The following is a 21,332-nucleotide window of genomic DNA, read 5'->3' on the forward strand; positions in this document are numbered from 1 at the left end:
TACTGGTACACTACTCAGATGATGGGTGCAACACAAAATCTCACAGATTACCACTAAAGAACTTATTCATGTAACCAGATACCACCTGTGACCCAAAAATCTACAGAAATAAAAAATATTTTTTAAAAAATCCATCAATGGGTGGTATGAGAAGATGATAAGAAACATTTGTGGGGAGTATAAATTGGACATCATATCTGAAAAAAGAAAACCCAAAATGAAAGTCACAAAGACAGGAGATGGGAAGTGTGACAGAGAGGCACATGAAAATAAAGAAGTGAACAAGAAATACTTTGATATATACCAAAGAGGATAGAAATAATTGAAGAAATGCAATTTTCAAAATGTATTAATCAAATGTATGAATTAATACTCAATATTCCAGTATCAATGAAAGATACAGGTTCTCAGTTTCAGAAAGATCAATAATTCCAAACAGTAATAACAAGTATGAATCTATACCCAGAAATATATGAAAGAAAATCAGAGTATAAAATAAAATCAAAGAGAGTATTTCAAAAGCACCCAAAAATAAGGGCTAGACTGCCTATGAAGGAAAGGCAATTAATGTAATAATTTTTTGCCTCCTCGTAACAATGGCAGCCAGAAGACAGTGGAGTGATATCTTTGAATTATGAGAGGAAATTGCCATCAACCTACACTCCTATGTCCAAGAATGCTATCTTTCAGAAATGAAGACTTTTCTGAGAGTTAGGTGCTAAAAGATCCTAAGGGAAATTTTAAAGATTGTATTAAAAATGGAGAAATGTTATAAAAGAAGGAAAGTGTGGAATGAAGAATGGTGAGCAAATGAAATGTAACACATTGAGTAAATCTATAAAAAGTCACGTTTACAGTTTTCTCAGAAACAATTACTTAAAGTCAGTGAAGCCACATTAATGAAGTTGAAAAAAAAAGTTTAAAACTCATGTTGCAATTACGCCTTTTTCTCATGTGTAAAAGCTTTACAAAGTTTGTATAATGTATAACTTTTTTTAACTCTCTCCACACACACACACACATACAAAGGAAACAGATGAAGCAAGTATAGGAAAGAATGAGAAAGTCAAGGTACAAAAGGTAGTATCTGTGTGCTTAAGCCATTCAAAATAGAGACAAAGTAAAATACATGTTACTGTAAAGAGAAGGCAAATTTTTTTCCCTACAGATGTTTTATATAAAGTAAAATTATATGGAATAATAGCACTATGCTAAAACATTTCACAAAGATAACAGGTGGGATGAAAGCTAAACTAATGAGCTGGGACACAACGTGTTTCCCATTTGACTTTATAATGTAACATGATTCAGATCAATAAATGCTCCTGAAAATCTGAAATATAATCATTGACGGGAAAAAACCACTCTAAACACACACCAGAAAGAGAAGACGAAAGCTAAGAATTATAGTTATCACAGAGAAGTTACAAAGAAATAGATTTTAAAAAATTTTAAAGTTTAAAAAAATGCAATAAACAAAATTTTAAAAAAATGCAATAAACAAAATCAAATGAACCTAACATATCACTTGTAAGTGCTGGCTATTATAAAATCACATAATATTTTACTGTTTCTGCCTTTGAATTTATTCATTCCATGATAATTTGCTAAATTAAGATGTTTTTCTAAAAACAAGCAAAATTGCTAAGAAGCACATTGAAAGTAGGAACTATAAAAACATCTATTTTTATTACAACAGATAGCACAGACACAAAAGCATTATTTGTCACTACTATTAACACCTCTATGCACACAAACTGGAAAACCTAGGGAAAATGGATACATTCCTGAAAACATAAATCACGAAGAAATAAAAACCCTGAACAGATCAACAACAAGTAGCAAAACTGTATCAGTAATAAAAAAAATTTCCCCCAGCCACCACCAAAAAAGCCCAGGGCCAGCTAGATTCATAACTGGATTCAATCAGACATTCAAAGAAGAATTTGTACCAATCATGTTGGCGTTATTCTAAAAGATAGAGACAGAGGGAATCCTCCCTAAATTATTCTATGAAGCCAGTATCATCCTGATATCAAAATCAGAAAGAACATATCAAAAAAAGTAACTAAAAACCAATATCCCTGATGAACAAATATGCAAAAACCATAAACAAAATACTAGCAAACCAAATCCAATGGCACATCAAAAAGATAATACACCATGATCAATTGGGTTTCATCCCAGGGATGCAGGGGTGGTTTAACATATGCAAGTCAATAAATGTGATACATCACGTAAACAGAATTAAAACAAAAACCATATGATCATCTCGATAAATGCAGAAAAAGCATTCAATACATTTTAGCATCCTTTATGATAAAAACTATTTTAAAAACTAGGTACAGAAGGAACTTGCCCCAAAATAATAAAACCCACATATGACACACCCATAGCCGACATCATACTGAATGGGGGAAAAGTTCAAAGCATTTACCTAGAGAACAGGAACAAGACAAGGATGCTCACTTTCACCACTTCTATTCAACACTTACTAGAAGTCCTAGAGAAAATGATGAAGCAAGAGAAAGAAATAAAAGGCATCCACAGTGCAAAAGAGGAATTCAAACTATTGCTGTTTGCCGATGATATGATTGTCTACCCAGAAAACCTTAAAGACTCCTCCAAAAGACTTGTATATTTGATAAACAAATTCAGTAAAGGCTCAGGTTACAAAAACAATATACACAAATCCATATCACTGCTATACACCAACAATGATCAAGCTGAGAATCAAATCAAGAACTCAGTGTCTTTTATTATAGCTGCAAAAAATTGAATAAAACACCTAGGAATACACTTAACCAAGGAGGTGGAAAATCTTTACAAGGAGAACTACAAAACACTGATGAAAGGAATCATAGGTGACACAAACAAACGGAAACACATCTCTTGTTCGTGGATTGGAAGAATCAATATTGTGAAAATGACCATAGTTCCCAAAGCAATCTACAAATTCAATGCAGTTCCCATGAACATACCAGCATTATTTTTCATAGAATTAGAAAATCAATCTTAAAATTTATATAGAACTAAAAACGAGCCCAAAGAATACATGCAATCCTAAGCAACAAGCACAAATCCGGAGGCATCACATTAACCAAATTTGAATTACACTATAAGGCTACAGTTATGAAAATAACAAGGTATTTGTATGAAAGTAGGCACACAAACCAATGGAACAGAACAGATAACCCGGAAATCAAGCCAAGTACTTAATGACCAACCGATTTTTGACAAAGCATAGAAAAACATACATCGGGGAAATGACACCTTATTTAATAAACGGTGCTGGGAAAAGTGGCTAGCCACATGCAGAAGAATGAAACTGGATCCCTGTCTCTCATGTTATATAAAAATCAACTCAAGATAGATCCAAAACTTAAATATGAGACCAGAAACCATAAAAATTCTAGAAGATAATTTTGGAAAAACTCTTCTAGAGATTGGCCTAGGAAAAGAATTCATAACCAAAACCCCAAAAGCAAATGGGACAAAAGCAAAAGTAAATAAATGGGACCTACCTAATTAAACTGAAAAGCACAGCAAAAGAAATTATCAGAGTAAAAAGACAACCCACAGAATTGGAGAAAATATTTGCAAATTATGTATTCATAAAAGGGCTTGTATCCAGAATTTACAAGGAACTCAGACAAGTCTGTAAGAAAGAAAACAAATAACCCCATCAGAAAGTGGGTAAAAGACATGAGTAGACCTTTCTCAAAAGAAGATACACAAATGACCAACAAAGATGAAAAAGTACTCCACATCACTAATCATCAGGGAAATGCAAATGAAAACCACAATCATATACCATCTTACTCCAGCAAAAACGGTCATTATTAAAAAGTCGAAAAACAATAGATGTTGATGTGGATGTGGTGAAAAGGGAACACACATACATTATTGGTTGGAATGTGAATTAGGACAATCTCTATGGAAAACAGCATGGAGATTCCTTAAAGAACTAAAAGTAGGTCTACCATTTGATCCAGCGATCTCACTTTCCAGCGATCTTCCCAAAGGAAAAAATGTCGTTACATGAAAAAGACAGCTGCATGTGTATGTTTATTGTGGCACAATTTGCCATTGCAAAGATGTGAAACCAGCCTAAGTGCCCATGGACTAATGAGTGAAGAAAGAAAAGGTGGTGTAGATACACCATGGCATACTACTCAGCCATAAAAAGGAATGAAATACTGCAGCAACCTGGATGGAATTAAGGCCATTATTCTAAGTGGAGTAACTCAGGAATGGAAAACCGAATACTGTGTGTTTTCACTTACAGTAGGAGTTAAGCTAGGCACATACAAAGGTATACAGAGTGATATTTTGGACTTTGGAGACTGAGTAGGGAGAGGGTGGAAGACGAGTGTGGGATAAAATCTTACATATTGAGTACAATGTATACTACTTGGGTGAGGAGTGCACTAAAATCCCAGAATACACCACTATGTAATTCACCCATGTAACCAAACACCACTTATACCCCAAAAGCTATTGAAATAAAAAAATTAAAAATAAAAACAACAAAACATCAGTATTGTATATATTACAGAATTTGAATAGTTAATAATATTTTGATATGTATATTTAAATATATATATATAATTGACAAGCCTAAATATACATCTCTATTTATATTGATGTCATTCTGTCCTACATACGCTGATATTTATTCCAAATATTAAATAATAATTTTTAAAATGATTTCAACAGAGAAATATCCAAAATTTCAGCAATAAAAATTGAACAGGTGATCAGATATTAATATATTAAATCTATCAACTAGGTAAAAAAGTGAAATGAAAAATATCCCAACAAGGGTATAAAATATATAGGAACACTAAAACAGGAATTGCGTATATTCTGTAGAGAGATAATTACAAAGTTTTGCTGAGTAATATAATTTATAAATGAAAAACTAACTCTTCTGAGATTTGATGAAATCTTGATCAAACTAGCAAGGAGTTCCTTTTCCTTATAAGATGATTCTGATATTTCCCTACTTAAACAAATAGGAGAATAACTAAGAAAAATTTTGAAAAAAATTATAAATGGAAAATATCTCTTCCAGGTAGTAAGTCATATCAATAAAAAGTGAAATAAATATATGTCATATAAGCTTCAGAAAGAGAAAGTGTGAAAACAGATTTTTCAAAATGTGTAATTCTCATATATAATAAAGCAGCATCTCAAATCAATATGCTAGATTAGATTACTGCTTTAATGAAATTAGGACAGTAGACTAAATAATTTAATTGTTTGATTTCCCTTATATTATTGGTCAAATAAATACTGAATGAACCAAATATTGAAATGTAAAGAGACAAACCATAAACATACTAAAAGGAAATATAATTGAGGTGAAAAAGGATTTTAAGGAATGATCTCAAAAACACAAGACATTAGAAACGTAGATTAAACACCACCAAGCGAAAAATCCAAGTGGCAGTGTTTTGATACATGTAATTCAAATAGAAGTTCAAAATTTAAATTAAAAATTTAGGCCAGGCGGGATGGTTCACGCCTGTAATCCCAGCACTTTGGGAGGCGAGGCGGGTGGATCACGAGGTCAGGAGATCAAGACCATCCTGGCTAACACGGTGAAACCTCGTCTCTACTAACAATGCAAAAAAAAGGCTGGGCGTGGTGGCGGCGCCTTTAGTCCCAGCTACTCGGAGGCTGAGGCAGGAGAATGGCGTGAACCCGTGAGGCGGAGCTTGCAGTGAGCCGAGATGGCACCACTGCACTCCAGCCTGGTGACAGAGCGAGACTGGGTCTCAAAAAAAAAAAGAAAAAAAAATCAAAAAGAAATTGTTATATTACTTGAACTTAAAAATATTTCCTTTATGTAAGTAATGGAGAAAACCATAAATAAAAATAAATTATTCATAATAATATGGAGACATTCCAAAAGTAATCAAAAATATAAATTAAAAATGTAAATGAACTTTTAGCAAAAATAAAAAGAATGAAGAGAAATGGCATACATATATAACTACATATATAATTACATATATAGTTACATATATAATTACATATAAATACATATACATTATACATACATTATTGAGGAAATTATAATGGTATCTATTTCTGTCATTTTGATAGTAAAAGTCAAAACACCTGGGCAACACATGTTACATAACATTTGATTGCCACTTTCACTCCTAGTAATGACTACACGGAGAGATACCATAAAAGTTTATGAATCTCAGCTCTCTTACTTGCTAGCTAGAACCAGCCATAATTTTCTTTTTGTTGTTGTTGTTTTTTGAGATGGAGTCTCGCTCTGTCACCCAGAGTGGAGTGCAGTGGCATGATCTCGGCTCCACCTCCTGGGTTCAAGCGATTCTCCTGCCTCAGCCTCCTGAGTAGCTGGGATTACAGGTGCCCACCACCAAGACCAGCTAATTTTTGTATTTTTAGTAGCAATGGGATTTCACTATGTTGGCCAGGCTGGTCTCAAACTCCTGACCTCATGATCTGCCCACCTCAGCCTCCCCAAGTGCTGGGATTACAGGCATAAGCCATCGCACCCAGCCCACAATTTTATTTTCTATAAAATGATTTTTATCATATTTTCTCTTTATGTATTGTATTTGTATTTGTTGGCATTGAAAGGAACTAACTTCTTATAAAATGAGAAAAAATATCAAATAAAAAAAAGGAAGTGTTATAAGTAAAGACCAAGTGGAGTAGCTACAATAGCTGTTATTTATTAAATTTCTTTTAAAGAAGAAAACACAAAGCTATACAGCTATAGTGAAACTTCTAAATAGATTTCAATACTGTATAACATAGAACTAATTATGGTTTTAATTATATATATATTTGGCTTTCAACTATATAACATATTTGTCAATTGCTATCTAGTAAAACTCAGACGTTGTATTATTTCACAAAATTTTTATGAAGTTCCTTGTACTTAGCAGGTGATATGGTTCATCAAATATTTTTAGGCAGATTGTAGCCTGGTATATATTTCTACATGAATGAATGAATGAAGGTTGAAATTAGATAAAATCAGTTTTTCAAGAATTTGTGGGGTTTAAATAATAGTTGGCATTATTTTTTACAATAAGTTATAAATAACATCTTAAATACAAAATATTGTTGCTTGAAATTTGGAATGGGCAAAATAGGATCTAGGATTTCTTTTCAAGTAGAATAGAATATAGTCAGGATATTGCAACAACAGGAATTCAATTTCTTAACTGTGTTGGGCAAATTCTTTTCAATTTCCCACTAGTAAAAAAAAGGAGTTGTTGCATGAACTATCACTAGAATGCTTGCTGAGATCTTTCTTTTTTTAATGAATTCCTTTGATTTGAATTGCCTCAAAGGGTGGGGAGAAAAAGGTTGGATTAGACACCATTTCCAGATTGCTGCTTCTATTTCTTTATAGATGTTTGTTTACACTCCTGGGCCTGGGTCTCAAAGGATGAGGCCAGACTAACTTCTAAAAAGAAAATATTGCCATTAATTCCACTCTTCTGAGCAACAATATCACAGCACATAGACTTCTGGCTGGGTTTTTTTTTTTTTGTGGTTTTGTTTTGTTTTGTTTTTGTTTTTGCTTGTGTTTTCACTGCAGTCATTCAGTATACAAGGCCATGGCCTTTAAAATCCCCAAGTCTTTAATTACCTGAGTATAAACTCTAGATAGTAAACATTTGACAAGAAGCTATTATTAAATTTAAACATCTAGACCAGTTGTTCTTAAGCCTTTACATTTTGTCCAGTTAGTTTTAGATGACTCAATGGTAAAAGTATTTTTTAAAATGCAAGTAATTCTGTGAAAAAAATATATATTTTAGAATAATTTAATTTTGGAGACAAAATTTTATCTGTCAATTGAATTTCATATTGAGATTATTTAATTTAGAAACAGGTTATGAATTATTTATCTTTTAATTTGAAATTTTTTCTCTATATATTTTACTTACCTTAAACATTCTGAGTTATAAACTTGAATTTTGTCTTATTAATGGACATTTAGAATTTAATTGGTGATGAAAAGTTTGCTTTTTATCTTCAACTATAGTCTATGTAAATTAAATGAATGGTAAGAAGATCTTCAATTTGAGGCGATTGTTAGAGTATGTATTCACTCTAACAGGAATAACAATTTCTGGTTACTTATATTTAATGTCAATCAAATTTTATTTGTGCTTATTATCAGATAATAATCTACAAATGAAAAATTCTTCCTACTTTTAATATATTTGAACAATCTCTGGTTGATTTTCAAAACTAAGAAAATAGGAAAATCTGTATTTCAAACCCAGTATTGTATATTATGTTGTCATTCAGTCAGTGTGTCACTCACTTGTTTGTACCACTTACAATCTAGGAAATAAAACGTACAGAAAAGATGCCAATTTAGTTAGAAAAATTATGTAAGTTTATTATATAAGCTCACAAGAAAAATAAAGAGCATCCTTTCTTCTTATCATTATTATCTGACTATTCCATTATCAGTCTATATGTAAAATAAAATAAACATCCAGTTTTGGTTTTGCTTTTTAATTTAGCGTTTCTTTTGCATTTTTTGTATCTTTATTCCCAAGTAATTATGCCTGGTCGGCTTATTTAGACAGATTTATGTGGTTTCCATTTTTAATTTTGCTCATATAATTCATCAATCAATCTGTAGTAATGCATAAAAACACAAACTACAATCCTACTCTCTCTGAAACAAACACTCAATACATTGGAATAATAAAAGTAACAAGAACATCAGTAATGATAATGACGTCTAACATTTATTTGAGAAATACCCCAAAGTTCCTAACTAATCATGAACTGTACCTTTTGTGGGCTTGTTATTGAAAGCTGACTATGTTCCAGAAACTATGCTAGAAACTTGAACTTCAGTAAATCCTTTAAGTCTCACAGCAATGGCATGAGAAAGACATGATTATTAACAATCCCCAATCTATTCTGCATTGCTTACTGTAATATCACTCCACTGAACAACTGTTGATAAGTTCATAAAAGACCAGCAAGTCACCAAGTACAATTAATATTCCTGTCTTTATGTAACTGGGCCAATCCATGTTGCCTTCTCCCTTTCCCTTTATCCATTGTCCCTCTCTTGTCTTCCCTCCTCACCACTCTCTCTCTTTCTCCTTCTTTTCCCTTTCTCCTTCTCTTTCTTGCAGTAAGGTGAGTCTGAGTTACTGTGCTCTTTGATTCTCCAGTGCATATCATATCTGCTTTTCTTCTCTCCAAATCAGATTTTCTTCCCATAATTCAATGTCAGAGAATATTAAATTTTGTTTTGTGTTGTACAACAAAGACTTATCCTCATATATCTTATTTCAGCATTTTTGCCTTTTTAAAATGATGAGCAAATTTAGATTTTTAGGACAGACTGCACCATTAGCTGTGGATTATTTATGCATTTGAATATTCTTTCAACTTATAATTATGAGCTGTTAATGTTTTCTCAACACAGTGCTGGTCTCTGTTCACTGGAGATGCAGTACTGCAAAAAACAAAAACAAATCCTTCAAACATTTCCCCTACAGGGCTTATACATTTTGCTCAAATCGTTTTATGATAACTGAGATAAATTGTGAGAAATAAAGGAGAATCTTAATAAAGAAAATTAACCCGCACTGGGGGTTCCGGGGAAAGCATCCCTAAGGAAGTTGCTATTGCACTGCGATCTGGTGCAGGGACTGAGAGGAGCTTACCAGGCTGCGGAAAGAAGACTTTACATTTTCTATGCCGACAGCCTCTCTGCTAAAGTGTATTTTATCAAATATTTCTGATCTCGCAGGTTGCAAGTTAGTTATCTAAAACTAGCATGAATTTTCTTTAAGCATACCATCAACTTGGTTCTTACTTTCTTCTCAAGCTCCAGCTCAAAAATTCTAATCACTCAACTCTGTAGGTTAAACACACACACACACACACACACAACACACACACACACACATAAATAAAGATGCTTCTAAGAAAGAAAAGGTTAATAAAATCATCAGGTAACGATCCAAAACAAATTGCTGTTTCCTGTGTTCTGAATTTCATTGTTTTAAAATAAGAGGGGTAATGATTTAAGGGAAGGATATTGAGTTATTTTATTGAGAATATAAATTCCCCACTCACAGAGATATAGATATGACAAGTTTTAAAATAACTAATAACTATCCATTGTTAAAATGCAAGATACATTTATCACTTATCATTCATGGATGATCTTTGTGCCTTAGCTGTTTTAATTAATTATGGGTTTTAGCTTTTTCTCCTACATGTTCTCCCTCTAGTATTCTGTAGTTTAAGTCTAAAACCTCAAAATTATCATCAATTTTGTAAGGACATCCTTCTGGGGAACTACATTCAGAAACATATTATTACTGTGAGGTTATTTTCCAGTCCTTAATCTATATTTCTTTCTTTGGGAATGCAAAAGGATGCATTTTTTTTTCCCTCCAAATACACCCATCACAACCTCTCAGTAAAACAAAGCCTTGTTAATGGGGAAGATGAGTGGATGAACAGAGTGCATTTATAAGAATGCTTCTAATATTGAGTGAGCAGAACAGTTTTAAACTAGGACTGGAGCCAGCACACACACACACACACACACACACACACACACACACACACGTATATATATTTCTCTTTAAAGGTTTGAAAAGCCAAGTACCATAATGTCATGAGAGATATGGTTCTTGTCACCTTTCCAAATGGGTTGAGATGAGGAAGATTTGATGGAAGTTTTGGTTCTATCAAGCTTCCCACTATAAATTCAAGACAGAATATTCTACTGGTCTCTCTGTGCTTTTTTATTTTGTTGCCATTGGTTTTTATTTTTAAGATGGCCAAAACATTCTTGTCAGATTTGATTGTTTTGGAAGAAAATATTTTTAAGGTAGCTATACAAAGCAGTTTGTATATTATTGATACACAGGAGGCAGAGAGATTCTAGGCAGAAAAGGGTGGGTTCCCAGTGAAAACCCCACCCTCAAACCCAAAAGCCTGAAGCTGTGACCCAAAGTGAGAATTTCCATACCTGTTTTCCCTCTCAAATGTTGCCTTTTCCTAAACTATCCATGGCCTGTCCCTCCCCATCCTGTGCCTATAAAGACTCCAGACTCAGCCAGCAGAGAGGAGAAGCAGCTGGATTCAGGGCTATGGCTGGACGTTGGAGAGAAGCAGCTTGACTTTAGAGGGACAGCTTGAGGGTGTAACTCCAGAGAAGAATCCTGCCAGAGATGGCCAGACTTCAGAGGAAGATTACCTCCCTCCTCCTCGTCCCCTTTTCAGCTCCCCTTCCTACTGAGAGCCACTTTGATCAGCAGTAAAATCTCTCACATTTACCATCCTTCAATTCATTCATGCATCCTCATTTTTCCTGGATGCCAGATAAGAGCTTGGCAAGCACAAGTGTGGACACAAAAGGCTGTCACAATGGCCCTTTGCCTTCGCTGGTGGAGGGTGGCCACCTCACCCAATGAGGCAAAGGGCCCACTGAACTGTTTACACTTAAGCCATCTGCAGACAGTTGAGGTAAAAGAGCACTATAACATGCCCTCTGGGGCTTCAAGGGTCACAGGCACTGCCCCCCACAGCAACCTGGATGCTGCTGTGGGGTCCACACAGAGTCTGCTTTTGGCAGCACTGAAGTGGCTGGCCAGTTCCAGCACTCAGGCACTCCAGTTTCTGCCTCATTCAGCCACACGCTTCCTCCCTTCCATGAAGAGTTGAGGGCAACGGGCTGAATAAACGAGGCACCCCTGTTGTGAGTCCCTCGTAGGGTTCAGGGAAGTATCCTGCTTCACTACCCTTAGCATCAATAACAACAACAACAAAATGTCATCTTAAAACCTTGTGTGTCCTTTAATAGGATTTATAAGAGTTAAAGTAAATGAGCTATATACAGGGACGGGATTTTTTTTAATGCTGTATTTCTTTAAAATGAAAGAGTTGAATTTTGAAAGAAATTTTAGAAAATAGGAATGTTGTAAAGAAAAGCAGAGAAATTGAATGTAAAGAATATCATTTTGGAGAATAACAGATTTGAATCCAAATATTTTTGTCACTTGTGGAGCTAAAACACTTAAAAGCAATTTTAAAAAATGAGGCCTCAGCTCCTTATATTTAAAACGAGAATGATATCAACTTCTAAGTGTCCCATGGTAGTGAAGATTAAATGAGTTTACTCATAAAAATTACATGAGACCACATCTTGCATTTGTTGTTAAATTGTACAGTTTCTGCTGCTGTTTTGTTGCTGTTGTTATTCCATTATCTTCATTAAGTCATCCCTATGTGAGGTATAGGTGTTACCTCAGTTTCTAAACAGTTTCTAGCCTGTGATCTCCAAACTCTTCTGTCAAATTCCATTATCAGGTTGCAAGAAGGTTAATTAATTAAAAGGAATGAAACACTAAAGAAGAGATAACCACAAAACAAATAACAGATCAAACCCACAATACAGTTAAGACCTCACTGAATGCTGTGGATAGGTTCTTGGAAACTACAACTTTAAGCAAAATGAGGTAAAAGGAAGCCAATTTTATCATAGGCTAATTGATACAAACAAGAGTTAAGTTTCTACAGCATATTTTTGGTCACAAAGAGATGACCAAATGTGAGCTATATATTTAAGAAATATTAATAAAAACAAGATGATTGGCCATATTTTGGTGGATCAGTGAGTGATGGCTCTCATCCTGGTGCTGAGTGCATTCAAGGAATAAATGTTTGCGAAGTGAAAATCATAAAGAATGCCTCTCACCACCACACAGTTGAAAAACAAACAATCTCTAATACAGCAGCTTGCTGAGTGCTTTCCAACAGCATCATCTGTTGTTGCAAATTTAGATGACAATCTATATTTGACATATTTTTATTTAGCAATAATTTGTATCCACTCATGTATTTATTTTCCAACCCTCTTGTTCCACTTCAAGGTTGGAGATAGCCAGAGCCCATCCCAGCAGCTCAGGGCACAAAGCAGGAAACCATCATGGACGGGCAGCTGTCCCATTGGGTGGGCATGCACACTCACACAAACTCACGCTCACTCAGATTAGGAGTATTGAGATGCATGCAATAACCTGATGAGCACCACCTTAGGATGTGGGAGGAAACTGGAGCACCCAGAGAAAACCCACACAGACATACTCAAAGTCCATTCAGGCAGTGGTCCTGGCTGAGAATCAATTTTCTTTTCCCTGTCAATGTTATAACTGAATAACCTTGAATGAAACAATGTTATTCAATGACCTCCTGAAGGTAGAATTTAAATTATATGGTGAGTAGTCATGAGCCAAATTTTATAAGCAGAGTCTACTCTTATCAGAAGAAAATATTTTGTATAGTTGTGGTATTTGTCTTAGCAATTTGTGTTCATCTTACTGTCCCTGAACCAAGAAAGGAAATACAACTTGTATTATTTTAACAACATCTCCTCAATATAAATGTTCTCATAATGGAGAAGATTATTCTAAACAATATTTAAGAAAACACTGAGTTCATTTTGAAAGTATGTTTGACAAGAAAAGTAGAAATTAAACTCTTGGTTAAATTGGAAAAATAAACCCTTTTCATTTCACGCCAGTATCAGATAGGGTTTGGTGAATGATATGGAATAAAAGATTTATTACAGGGTTAGGATATACTTTCGGGAAAAATTAGGAAAATAAAGCTTCAAATGGGGGTGGTTGCTGCATTAGAAAAAATTCACCAACTGGGGACTAGGGATGACAAAGGGAGCTGGTGAAGAACCTGTGAAGGTCTGTTGTCTGTGCATTTGTTGATGGGGAGTCCTGAAGTTGCTATAAGTTCAACAAGGCAGGTAGTTACCAGGCTGCATAAAGGGAAGAAGTCAAGGACATACTGGGACTTGCAAAGACAAATAGTAATTTACAAAGAAAATCAGGAACTCACAAAGACAAATTGGAACCCATGTGGGTCTCTCATTTCTGCCAGCCCAAGACCACGTACGTGACCAGCACAGGAAGCTATTGACTCAACTTCCTGCCACAGCTGCACACACAAATGGCCCTGAACTCTGAAGTTTAACAAGGAGATCCAGTGGGAGGCGCAGGAGCTGAAGGGCATGGGCGTGAAGCAAGAGAATAGGGTCTGGAAGGAGAGAACCTAAGGCCAATTCACGCTGACTTCCTAGAACTAAATCATCAGAAAAACCCCAACCTTCTCAAACCAAGTAAATAACTTTGTAGATCGACTTCAGCTCTGACAGGAAACATCCTCTTCATGTGCATAGGACATGCACCAAGTAAATAACTTTGTAACCTCACTTCATACTCTTCATTTGCATAGTGTGTACACCAAGTAACCAACGGGAAACCTATAGAAGGTCCTTAAACCCCAGCGAATTCTGTAACAGGGCCCTTGAGCCCCATGCTCGGGCCTGCTCTCAACCTGTGGAGTGTGCTTTCATTATCAATAAAGCTCTCCTTTTGTTGCTTCATTCTTCCCCCGCTTTGTTTGTGCATTTTGTCCAATTCTTTGTTTAAGATGACAAGAACCTGGACAACCTCCACCGGTAAAGCTGCCTAATGTCACCGAGGTGAGCCAGCCTATCAGCTAAAACAGGTGAGAGATTCTCCTGCAGAGTGTGAGGGCCTCTGCTTGAGCCTACTCATTTCTCCTGTGGGCAACCCGAACCTAGAACCATGTAAGGAAGGGAATCTGAGGAATGCAGGTCCAGTGTTTCCTCTAGACTAATCCAAAGTGGAAGAAGAGTTAAAAGTTAAAGCTATGTTATAAACCTGATAAAGCCAAGAAGTTCTTGGTTAGTTGATTTCACACTATTCGCTTTTACGTGACCTATTCCAATAGGTACAAGTCTTTTGAATTAACATTGCAGTTATTACTCCTCGATTATAATTGTTTTGTTATTTTTAGGACAATATAAAGAAGAGTGCTGTCCTTATCAGCAATAATCTAGCAATATAAAAAGGAACTATTTGGCACTAAAGTGTAATTTACTTAATAATTTATCTAATATATTATATACATTTAAAATAAAATTTTCCTCTATTGAATACCTCAGGGCAAAGAAAAAGGCTTGCTTAAAATGGGATTTCAGAGGATACAAAATTATCTTGTTTATACATTTTTAAAGGAACCAATTCTATGGTTGAGAAAATATTTCTTTGAAAATAGACTAAATAATTTTCTTAAAGCAGTCATGATTAGGGACACTGAAATGAAATATAGAATCTCTAACATGAGTGATTGTTCTAGTTTTAATTAAGTTGACCCTTACAGTGCTGATATATTTCTGTCTTTAAATTGAGCAAGATATAATATATACATCTTTATAGTAATGGCGTCTTATGAATAGCACTTAAAAGTTCTCATTTGCATACTATGACTTAAATGGCTTTATCTTTAGGGACATATGCTACTTTATTTAATTCATTTTTCTTCTTTCTCAACTTTTATTCATCCTAAATCAAAAGTTGGGAATCTTAGTGACTGGAGAAAAATGCGTTAATCTAAATTAAATAACAGAACAAATGAGGATGTCTCTTAAGATCTTTCTCTTATTTATTTATGTATGTATTTATTTATTTATTTATTTATTTTGGAGACAGAGTCTCGCTCTGTCGCCCAGGCTGGAGTGCAGTGGCACGATCTCGGCTCACTGCAAGCTGTACCTCCCAGGTTCATGCCATTCTCCTGCCCCAGCCTCCCGAGTAACTGGGACTACAGGCGCCTGCCACCAAGCCTGGCTAATTGTTTTATATTTTTAGTAGAGACGGGGTTTCACCATGTTAGCTAGGATGGTCTCGATCTCCTGATTCGCCCGCCTCAGCCTCCCAAAGTGCTGGGATTACAGGTGTGAGCCACCGCGCCCAGTGTCTTATATTCTTTTATCTCACTCTCCATTAATAATCACACCTACGCCCATAACTTGAACAAAAACCTCAATGTGGTGATTCCGCTTTCACAAAGTCAGCTTCAGATGCTTGCCTGTGATTATGGATTTTCCTACTCCTCTCTGTACTTGAGTTTTCTTGAGCTTTTCTGCACTTTGGGGGTTATAAACACTAATGCTCAAATCAGAATGTCTTTCCTCCCACTACAGTCTCTCCCATCTATTTCTGGGAGTCGCTACAGAATTATCACATGTGCTTTGGGACAGGCCTATTAGTGGTTATTCCTTGACACCTAGGTCTCCTCTTCAAAGTGCCTCACCACCTCTGTCACCAGTGCCCTCAGCGAGGAGCTCAGCTCTCCAGACCCAGGCCCTCTAGGTCTACCCTTGAGGTACCCATGCGCACGATGACTTCAGGTGTCTGTGGCACAGCATTGAGAAGAGAGCTCTAGTCAGTCTGTGTGATCCTGTGCTCTTTATTCCCAAATAGTCTCTGCTAGTTCCTAATGCTCAGAGCCATCCATGGATACAGCCTCTTTGGTTTTGACAACTCTTTTTGTTGACTTAAAAAATCGATCTCTTAAATGACTCTGTTAATTGTATAATGATTTAATCTTACTATTCCTCTCCTTCTATGTAAAAATTAATTTCTGGCATCCAAACAATAATAACAAACAAATCTAAATGACTCAGATTTAGTCATTTGAGAGCCATAGGTTTCCCCAAGAGGTAAAATCTGCCTCCCTTATGGACTTGATTTGGTATTCTACTCAATAGTATTAATAGTCTTGCAATCGCTCAGCCTTAAATTCTGAGTTCTTTGACTCCTTTTCCAATCAGCTAACGTATGTAGTCAGTTTTCAATGCAATGGCTTCCTCCAGCCTTCTCTTTTCTTATTTTTGACACTCTATATAAATTGTGCTTTCTCTCAATTAATAAATGAGTTTTCTAGAGTCTGAGTGTGGGTGAGTGCCTGCATGCAATTAAAACTTGGATTTATCAGTGACACTACAACAGTGGTTAAAAGATAAAATGAGAGGAAGGAGAAGGAGAGATAAAGAAGTTATTTACAGGTCTACAGAGGAAGAAACAAAAGTAATCAGCAGTCAAGCTTAGGGTACCCAAGAAATACAAAATAGAGTTAGTCTCACTCACACGTTATTTCATCTATTCATTTAATTATTTTTAATTTTTTTATGTTTTTGAGATGGAGTTTCACTCTGTCACCCAGGCTGGAGTGCAGTGGCATGATCTCGGTTCACTGCAAACTCTGCCTTCTGAGTTCAAGCAATTCTCCTGCCTCAGTCTCCCGAGTAGCTGGGATTACAGGCATGCACCAACATGCCCAGCTAATTTTTGTATTTTTAGTAGAGACAGGGTTTCGCTATGTTGGCCACGCTAGTCTCAAATTCCTGAACTCACGTGATCCACTTGCCTCGGCCTCCCAAAGTGCTGGGATTAGGGATTACCGCTGGGAGCCACTGTGCCCGGCCTTCTGTGTTGTTGTTGTTGTTGTTGTTGTTTTTCTAAGAGAGATTCTTGTTCTGTCTCCCAGGCTGGAATGCAGTCGCACAATAAGGGCTCGCTACAACCTCAGCCTTCTAGATTCAAGCGACCCTCCCATCTCAGCCTGCTGAGTAGCTGGGACTACAGGTGCATGCCACCATGCTTGGCTAATTTTTACTTTCTGTGGAGAAGGGGTCTCCCTGTGTTGCCCAGGCTAGTCTTGGGCTCCAAGTCTCAAGTGATCCTCTCACCTTGGCCTCCAAAATTGTTGGGATTAGAGACGTGTGCCCCTGCACCCTGCCACACTAGTTTTACACACCAAGGCAGTTGAAACCAAAATGAAGCCAAATTATGTATTATTTAAAGAATAATATGGCTAATGATGTAGCTTAGAATAAAGGCAAAATAGGTTTGTAAAATACTCAGGTGAGGGAAAATATAGAATAGCCAGAAAGAATAGATTAGCTAATGCAATCAAGTAATTAGTCTTTTATACAGACAATTGGAAATAAGAGATTATTCTGTCCCTGTGTTTGCAAGTGAATAAAATTTTAATATCAAGCTAAAGGTACAATTGTAGAGTAGTGATTTTTTGTAAAAATTTTTACTTCATTGTAAATTGACAATTTATAATTGTACATATTTATGAGGTACAAAGTAATATTATGCCTTATGAATGTAATGTGAAATAAAAGCTGAAATCAAGCTATCTTATCCATCCTAGAATAGTGATTTACAAAGTAGAAGTCAGGAAGATACATAGTGGTATAGAAGGAAACATCAGAACTCTTATTAGTATTCTTTTAAATCTAAATAATAAATACTTTAATAATTACTAATATTTAAATGCATACCTTAATTTACAGATTGACACTGGCCCTCTTTCCTGCTCTGTCAGGTGGTCACATATTATATATATTAAAAGTTGTTCATATCCCAGCACAGATACTCATAGTGGTACATCACTCATTCCTTCATGTTTGGCAAGTAGGAAAGTATTGCATACTATATGCCCAATTTAGGATAGACAGATTATATTATCTAGTCTCAATTAACTTAATTTCTGTATCTAAAAATTCAATATTTTCCTCACGCGGGGAGAATTATAATGAGCTTTTAATCCAGTGTGCAAACATTATAATACTTTACAGTATTTCAAAACTTTTCTGATTAAATAAAATATATTTATAATTATTTTGCTAATTGCAATGGCTTCATAATTTTATTTGCTTGTATCTTAAAAGCATGATGTTCATCATTATGAGAAATGGTTGCAAATCAAAATTTCAAATAGTTTAGAAAATGTCCAAAAGTTTTATGCTAACTTATTCTTGTATCTGATTAGATTCCCATTGCGTTTTATTCCTACAAGTACTGAAGAAGTGTCAGATATGCCTTTATGTCCTTATTATGTCTTTGTTTTTGTTATAACATTCAGTCCATAAAGCATGTAGGGAAAAATGTGTCAAGCCTTGTTGTGAGGCAGACTTTAGTTAACACATGATAATATAGTCCATGAAGTATCTAAATCTCATGCCTTAAGTATTTGACACTTATAACAAATTCTAGTTAAGATAAACTAGCTCTAGTGACTTTATATATCTGCTCAATTTAAATAATAATTCATAATTTTCTACTAAATTTATAAAGAATTCCTCAATCTGGCACCCCCAAATTCTGTAACTCTAGCTTTAATATAACATTTTAACTTAGCCTCTCATTAAAGTCCTTCAGGTCCTCTGCTGTGTGCTCAAACAGATCTCTTTATCATTCCTTGGATAACTTTCTGCTTTAAAGCTTTTGCTCAATGTATTATTTTTCCTTCTAAGGCCTTCCCTACCCTCAGAAGGATGAGTGTTGAAATCCTATTATCTTTCTAGACTTCCCTCAAACGTGACCTATTCTGTGATACCTTCTTTGATCACATCAACAAGGAGTAACCTCTTCCTTCTTTGTATTCCCACAGCACTTAATACATCTTTACAGCAGTTACAATCATCTGCCCTGTAGCAAAGTTGTTTATGAATACTTTTCTCCCACTAAAATATACAATCCACCCAACAATATTTCTTGTCATATACTTGTCCACTCTTCAGAATGCTTTTTGGATTAAAAAGAAGTTAGTAAAATGAATGAATAAAACAAGCCTGTGCATTGTGATTTAAAAATAATGGTATAGAGGCAACAGTTTTTTGTCCTTTGGAATTTACAATAAAAATATTAATAACATTTTTATTGAACCCATTCTCCATTTAATACTTTGGACAATGTTAAAATTGTTATATGTGCTCTTCACGGTGAGTTCCTTTTAGTGTGATTTTTACCTTTGTAATTTAATTTCTAAAAAAAATTCTACAACTTTAATTTATTTCTACTCTCCTCTATTGATTTCTTGGTTTACTTAACTTTCTGTTTTACTTACTTAACTTAAAAAATTTAATTCATGTTTATGAGTTTACATAACATTCAATTTACATCAGGAGTTTCAAGTTAGCCCCTTTTTTTCAGTTTTTTTATTCATTTCTTCTAAAAAAAAAAAAAACAGGATACATGTGCAGGTGTGTTACGTAGGTATACGTGTGCCTTGGTGGTTTGCTGCACTTATTGACCTGTCCTCTAAGTTCCCTTCCCTCAACTGCCACCCCTCACCAGACCCTGATGTGTGCTGTTCCCCTCTCTGTGTCCATGTTTTCTCAATGTTCAGCTCCCACTTATGAGTGAGAACATGCAGTGTTTGGTTTTCTATTCCTGTGTTAGTTTGCTGAGGTTGATGACTTCCAGCTTCATTCATACCCCTGCAAAGGACATAATCTCATTCCTTTTTACGGCTGCATAGTATGCTATGGTGTATGTGCACCACATTTTCTTTATCCATTCTATCATTGATGGGCATTTCGGTTGATTCCATGTCTTTACTATTGTAAATAGCGCTGCAATAAACATATGTGTGCATGTGTCTTTATAGTAGAATGATTTATATTCCTTTGGGTATATACCCCGTAATGAGATTGCTGGGTCAATTGGTATTTCTGGCTCTAGATCCTTGAGGAATCGCCATAATGACTTCCACGATGGTTGAACTAATTTACAGTCCCACCAACAGTGTAAAAGCATTCCTATTTCTCCACAGCCTCGCCAACATCTATTGTTTCCTGAACTTTTAATAATCACCATTCTGACTGGTGAGAGATGATATCTCATTGTGGTTTTGATTTAAATTTTTCTGATGATCAGTGATGTTGAACTGTTTTACATGTTTCTTAGCTGCATAAATGCCTTCTTTGAGAGTTCATATACTGTGCCCACTTTTTTTTATTATAATACTTTAAGTTCTGGGGTACATGTGCAGAACGTGCAGGTTTGTTACATAGGTATACACGTGCCACGGTGGTTTGCTGCACCCATCAACCCATCACCTACATTAGGTATTTCTCCTAATGCTATCACTCCTCTAGTCCCCCACCCCCTAACAAGCCCCAGTGTGTGATGTTCCCCTCCCTGTGTCCATGTGTTCTCATTATTCAATTCCCACTTATGATTGAGAACATGTGGTGCTTGGTTTTCTGTTCTTGTGTTAGTTCACTGAGAATGATGGTTTCCAGCTTCATCCATTTTCCCGCAAAGGACATGAGCTCATCCTTTTTTATGGCTGCATAATATTCCATGGTGTGTATGTGCCACATTTTCTTTACCCAGTCTATCATTGATGGGCATTTTGGTTGGTTCCAAGTCTTTGCTGTGTGAATAGTCCTGCAATAAACATACGTGTGCATATGTCTTTATAGTAGGATGATTTATAATCCTTTGGGTGTATACCCAGTAATGGGATTGCTAGGTCAAATGGTATTTCTAGTTCTAGATCCTTGAGGAATCACCACACTGTCTCTCACAATGGTTGAACTAATTTACACTCCCACCAGCAGTGTAAAAGCGTTCCTATTTCTCCACATC

Source organism: Trachypithecus francoisi, unplaced genomic scaffold, assembly GCF_009764315.1.
Source record: "Trachypithecus francoisi isolate TF-2019V2 unplaced genomic scaffold, Tfra_2.0 Lachesis_group5, whole genome shotgun sequence".
Classification (NCBI taxonomy): domain Eukaryota; kingdom Metazoa; phylum Chordata; class Mammalia; order Primates; family Cercopithecidae; genus Trachypithecus; species Trachypithecus francoisi.